Source organism: Dendrobates tinctorius, unplaced genomic scaffold (genome assembly GCF_039654945.1).
Source record: "Dendrobates tinctorius isolate UK_male_01 unplaced genomic scaffold, ASM3965494v1 ptg000250l, whole genome shotgun sequence".
NCBI classification, from domain to species: Eukaryota; Metazoa; Chordata; class Amphibia; order Anura; family Dendrobatidae; genus Dendrobates; species Dendrobates tinctorius.
This window is the reverse complement of record NW_027361917.1, coordinates 10,274,684-10,280,683: the sequence shown is the minus strand read 5'-3', so window position 1 is coordinate 10,280,683 and position 6,000 is coordinate 10,274,684. Positions and strand designations below refer to the sequence as shown.

The window sequence follows — 6,000 nt, the reverse complement described above, 5'->3', positions numbered from 1 at the left end:
AAGCCAATCCAAGGTTATGAGGAATATTGGAATATAAAGAGGACACATCCATGGTTAAAAACACATATTGCGGTTTCCATCTAATGGTTTGAAGTATTTGGATGAGATGTGTGGAGTCTTTGATAAAACTATTAAATAAGGGTATATGGGTCACCATGATTCTGTCAATATATTGTGACAGATTACTTGTAATGGAACCAATACTAGATATGATAGGTCGGCCTGGAGGATTATCAATATTTTTATGAATTTTAGGGAGGTGATAAAAAAAGGGGGTACGAGGGTTGGATATGGTTAAAAATTTGAATTCATTTTTATCAAAAAATATGATGATTATTTCCTTCCAAAATAAGTTTATCATAATTATTCTGTATTTTTGTAAGTATTTCAAATGTAGTTTTCATATAATATTTTTTATCAGATAAAATTCTCATTGCTTCACCACAATAATTATTATAATCCTGGATGACTATACCTCCTCCTTTGTCTGCTGAACGAATAACAATGTCGGTGCGGGATTTTAGCGTGTTGAGTGCTATTTTTTCGTTTTTTGATAAATTATTTTTATAATTAATTCTCTTGTCACGGAATAGGTCCTTAAATTCCTTCTGTACCATGTCATTAAATACATTCAAGTGATGTTCTTTACTTTCAATTGGATAAAATTTAGACTTTTTTGGTACTTCCAAATGAAATCCCAGGTTGTCTGTGTCAATTGGATCCTCTGTAACTTTCTCGCAGGTTTTTATTTGGCCACTATTCTGTAGTGCAAAATGCCGCTTGAGAGTTAGTTTTCTTATAAAAATTTGTAAATCTAAAAACAGATTAAAATCATCTGGATTCCTTTTTGTAGGTCCCCGTTTTTAACCTTGCACTAATCAATCATTTCTGTCATCCTCCATCAGAATTATATCCCTTAGTCCCTATTGAAAAAATTCTTTTTAAACAATCATTAATCCAACACAATTTTATTATATACAATTTTTGCATCATTTTAATACACATTTTAATACGTTCATATTTTTAATAAAATAAATTTTAATCACATTTTATTATAAATATATCTTAATACTCTTCCCCGTTTTTCTTCCTTTTTCCAATAAAGTCCGCTCTGTCCGAGTGGTGTGGACTCTGGACTACGAGATATATATATATTTTCCATGAGTTCGATCCATCCCCGATATAAACCCCCTTTTTTTTAGAATACATTCTTTTTCTTTCTTTTTTCTTTCTTCTTTTTTATTTCGATATTTTATCTGTGAATGGAAATTAAGAAATTTTATTGTTAAACAATAGGAATAATTGGAAACTGTTTTTTCGCTCCATTTAACCCTTGAACTTTGACACCCGTCCCCTTATCCCATGTGGTTTTTGGCGCCTAAATTCAAATGATGAATGTATTTAATCAGAGATGGCTGGATCTATGCACTATATGTCATCCCCTGAAGAAGAAGTGGCTTTTCACTTTGAAACGCGTTGGGAATAAAGAGTTAAAAAGATTCTCATGTGGTGATTTTATCGTGGTCTCAGCAGCGCACAGTAAGCCCAAATTTTTATCCAAAAGGAATTATATTGGCGGTCATGGTTGTGAACCTCGGGCGTGCAGCAGGCTGACATTGATTTACATGCGTTTATTCGTTTGTGGAAAGGTGAGTAGATTCCATTTGAATTTATTCTATCTTCCACCCAGATAAGACCCTATTGCGCTCCTTCCTTTTCAGTTTTTATCCTGGTATTCTGACCTTGGAACGTTACCTGACTATGCCTTTGTCTCTTCCTTCTGTTTATGATGTACCTTTCTGGCTTTCGACCTCGGACTCCTGACTATCCTGTCTCATGGTTTGGCAGTGAGAAGTGACTCAGAGTCACAGTCACTAAATATAGAGATTTGCGAGTAAGTGATAAAAAATAACCTCTCTGAATATTTGTTGAGATCTGATCCTGTTACACCAGGTTTTTTTTACATTTAACCAAAGATTCATAAAACCTTGGACAATCCCCCTGGCAGACCGATAGTAGCCTCTATGAATTCCGTATTATATCCTTTGTCTATAACCTTAGAAAAACACCATTGATCAAAAAAACTAACCACAACTTTTCCTTCTTAGTTTTGCAATTTCAATGCCAAAGAGTGTATATAGGGCTGGCGATTTGGGAAACACAAACTTTATGATACTATTCATTAGGAAGCGCTATCATTATAGAGCCATTTACTGTGGGGCACTTTGGGGCGTCATTATAACTATGGAACTACATTACAGTATTTAATGTGCGGTAATGTGTATGGCCCTATTGTATATCACACACAATGTATGAAGGCTCCTTGAGGGGGCAATTAGTGAGTTACACGATTTTTAGGGTCACTTCATGTTCTGTCATATTAAATATGGGGACACTTATGAAGGGCCGTATTTCACAATCAAAAAGATGAAAAGTCATATGTCGACCTTGCGACTGTGCGTGGATGTCATTGTTTTTCTCACTTTGATATAAGGCTGTGTTCACACACAGTGTTTTTTCGCGGTTTCTCCCATGGATTTGCCAAAAAATCCGCGGGAAAAACGCGAAAGAGAAGCTTCCCATTCATTTCTATGCATTTTGCACTTTTTGTGCACATTGATGCGTTTTTTTACCGCGAAAAACCGCATCGCGGTAAAAAACACAGCATGCTCATTCATTTCGCTTTTTTTCCCACGTTTCTGGCTTTTTCCATGTGTCTAGAAACCGCGCGGAAAAAAACGCAAAAAAAGCGCAAAAAACGCGCGGTTTCTGGGAAGGGAGTCCTGTTTTTCAGCAGAAAATTTCTGCTACGTGTGCACTTAGCCTAAGGGCTGGCATTAGCAACTAGAAAATTAGGGTAAGTGGTGGTGCCCACTGTAACTGCCATCAATGTCTATGGCAAACACCAGGTTCAGCCCTGAGACTCACCGTCAATGCCATTGTTAGGAGTCTGATTTCTTCCTCCCCTATGATGAAATCTAGACCCTTACATGCTGCAGTCTCCTGCGTTTCATCTGCGGTAGAGGAGATTGCAGAGGAGAGTGCCTTGTGGCAACTCTCTCCAGAGGCTAAGTCCTCTGTTCCCTCCACTGAGCATGCTCATGGGATGAGCTCCCATTGGAGTTCGGGAGTCACATGCTCAGGTCCTGTGTCTAATCCTATTGGCTCCTCCTGGAGCCTTGGAGACTTCCTGAAGGTCCGGTTTGGTATAAAAAGCACGCATGGCTGTTCTGCCATGCGCTAGTATTTCATACTTGCTGCTGTATGAATGGTGATGGATGCTTGGACTGGTGACTGACTTAAGAAACCCCTTCCCTCTGATAATACGATTGTGTGAGTGTTTGGGTTCAGCCAGTAGCAGCGCTAGCGCCAGCGCGCACATGCTCCATCTTGCTCAGCAGCTTAGCGTCTGCATTGCGCCAGCGTTATTGCAGCGCCTTGCCAGCGGCTCAGTTCTTGCCGCGCTGCAGTTGCAGCTTTCTCTGCGTCCGCGGTTGCGACGCTTCGCACCTTATTTGACGGTAGGTCTAGACGGAGTAGTCCTGCTGTGTAAGGCTACTCCTGTGACCGCGAATACCACGACTGTATCGCTGTGTGTCTGTGACTCTGACCAGACTCAGCGTTTAATTTGAGCTTATTTGCCTGCAGCTCTGTGAGTATAACAGAGCTTGCTTTTGTGCACTGGGTGCCGTCTAACCCTTATGCACATTACCGCCTTGTGCTCTTGCTCTCTAGCAGCGGTTTTTCCATCCACCGCACGGTGGACCCCAGGTGGCGAAGGCACTTTATTTATTTTTTATTCAGTGTCTTCTGCCACTTCTAACAGCCATACACTGGGAGCAGCCCAGAGACTCACCACCAATGCCAGACACCGGGATTAGCCCGTAGACTCACCGCCAATGCCAGACACCGGGAGCAGCCACAAGACTTACCACCAATGCCAGACACTGAGAGCAGTCGCAAGCCTTCCCACCAATGCCAGACACTGGGAGCAGCCATAAGACTTACCACCAATGCCAGACACCGGGAGCAGCCACAAGCCTCCCCGCCAATGCCAGACACTGAGAGCAGCCACAAGACTTACCACCAATGACAGACACCGGGAGCAGTCATAAGACTTACCACAAATGCCAGACACCGGGAGCAGCCACAAAACTTACCACCAATGCCAGACACCGGGAGCAGCCACAAGACTCACCGCCAATGCCAGACACCGGGAGCAGCCACAAGACTTACCACCAATGGCAGACACCGGGAGCAGCCACAAGACTCACCGCCAATGCCAGACACTGGGAGCAGCCACAAGCCTCCCCGCCAATGCCAGACACTGAGAGCAGACACAAGACTTACCACTAGTGTTGAGCGATACCACCCAATATTGAAAAATATCGGATCGGATTGGATCGGCCGATCTAAAAAAAATATCGGGTATCGCCGATTCCGATCCCGGAAGTCCCATTCAAGTCAATGGAACAGAAATATCGGAATTGAAAAAACCCCTTTCTTTCCTTGCAGGTTAATTCTACATGAAGAAAAACAACAAAGAATAATGTAGAATGTATTGTGGGAGGTGTAGGAGACATTAAAGCCATAGAGCTTTAGCCCAATCAAATGGAATAGCAGTAATAATTTTTTAATTTTAAAGACGCTTGGAGTTACAAAGATATTGACTATGTTAACCTCTTTTATATTTTGTCACATATGTATGTTTCACTACTTCCATGCTCTTCGCCTTCTTTTTTACTTCTCCCACACTTTCTCCTTCATCATCCTCAGCAGCAGCATCTTTTTCATCAACTTCTTCTTCACCGTATTCATCTTCTTCTTCTTCTTCACCTTCTTCCTATAATTTTTTTTTTTTACATTCTTCATATTCTTCTTATTCAACTATTATTCTTCTTCATATTCTACTTCTTCATCTTCTTCCTATTCTTCTTCTTCATCATATACTTATTTGTGACAGGCATTCCTGTAGTTATTATCTATAAAAGTTTGAAGATTACACCTTCCGTTCTGCCTGTCACAAAAGATTTACAGCAGGATTTGTCCGCGTTCAGTTTGGCCTGCAGCAGCAGGCATTTTCCAGGGGCACCACGAGGAGGAACGGACTCACCCCCATACACTGCTTAGTCTTCTTCTGCTTATAATTTAGATAATATCATTTGCTCTTATTTTTAGTCTTATGCTTAATATTCTTCTACTATTGGTTTTTCTGCTTCTTGGTCTTCTGCCTCTTGTTGTTCTGCATCTTGGTGGTTGGCTTCATGTTCTTTGTCCTCTTGGTCATCTTCTTGAGGGTCATCTTTTTGGTCTTCTTCGGTGTGGTCTTCAAGGTTGTCGTCTTCAGGGTCATCGTCAGGGAGATCCAGAGTGAGAATCAAAAAACTATTCCACAAACTTGAACTTGGAAAAGTAGCAGAAGGTACAAGAAGACTGAGGAACTGCCAAGAACCAGCTGACGGTACTGGAACCCGGATGGGTAGCAGAAGGAACAATAGCAAATGGAACTAGCGAGGACCAGCTGACGTTGCTGGAACCCGGAGGGGCAGCAGAAGGAACAAGAGCCAATGGCACAACCGTGGACCAGCTGACGGTGCTGGAAAACGGTTACTAAGCAGGAGGTACCTGTGCTACAAAGCACTACCAAGGACCAGCAGACGTTGCTGGAACTTGGATACCGAGAAGGAGGCACCTAGGCCAAAGGCTCTGCCGAGAACCAGCTGACGGTGCTGGAACCCGGATGGGTAGCAGAAGCTGCAAGAGCAAATGAAACTAGCGAGGACCAGCTGATGGTGCTGGAACCCGGAGGGGAAGCAGAAGGAACAAGAGCCAATGGCACAACCGTGGACCAGCTGACGGTGCTGGAAAACGGTTACTAAGCAGGAGATACCTGTGCTACAAAGCACTACCAAGGACCAGCAGACGTTGCTGGAACTCGGATACCGAGAAGGAGGCACCTAGGCCAAGGACTCTGCCGAGAACCAGCTGACGGTGATGGAA

At 42.5% G+C, this 6,000-nt stretch overlaps 1 protein-coding gene across 1 annotated transcript in view; it reads right to left on the bottom strand.

The window, feature by feature from the left end:
* Positions 1-935: 935 nt before the first annotated feature.
* CST7 (cystatin F) overlaps positions 936-6,000 on the bottom strand; it is a 148,805-nt gene continuing 143,740 nt past the window's right edge. The window contains exon 5 of the mRNA XM_073557469.1: positions 936-1,256. The gene's annotated coding sequence lies outside the window, so the exon portion shown is untranslated. The remainder of the gene's footprint in view (positions 1,257-6,000) is intronic.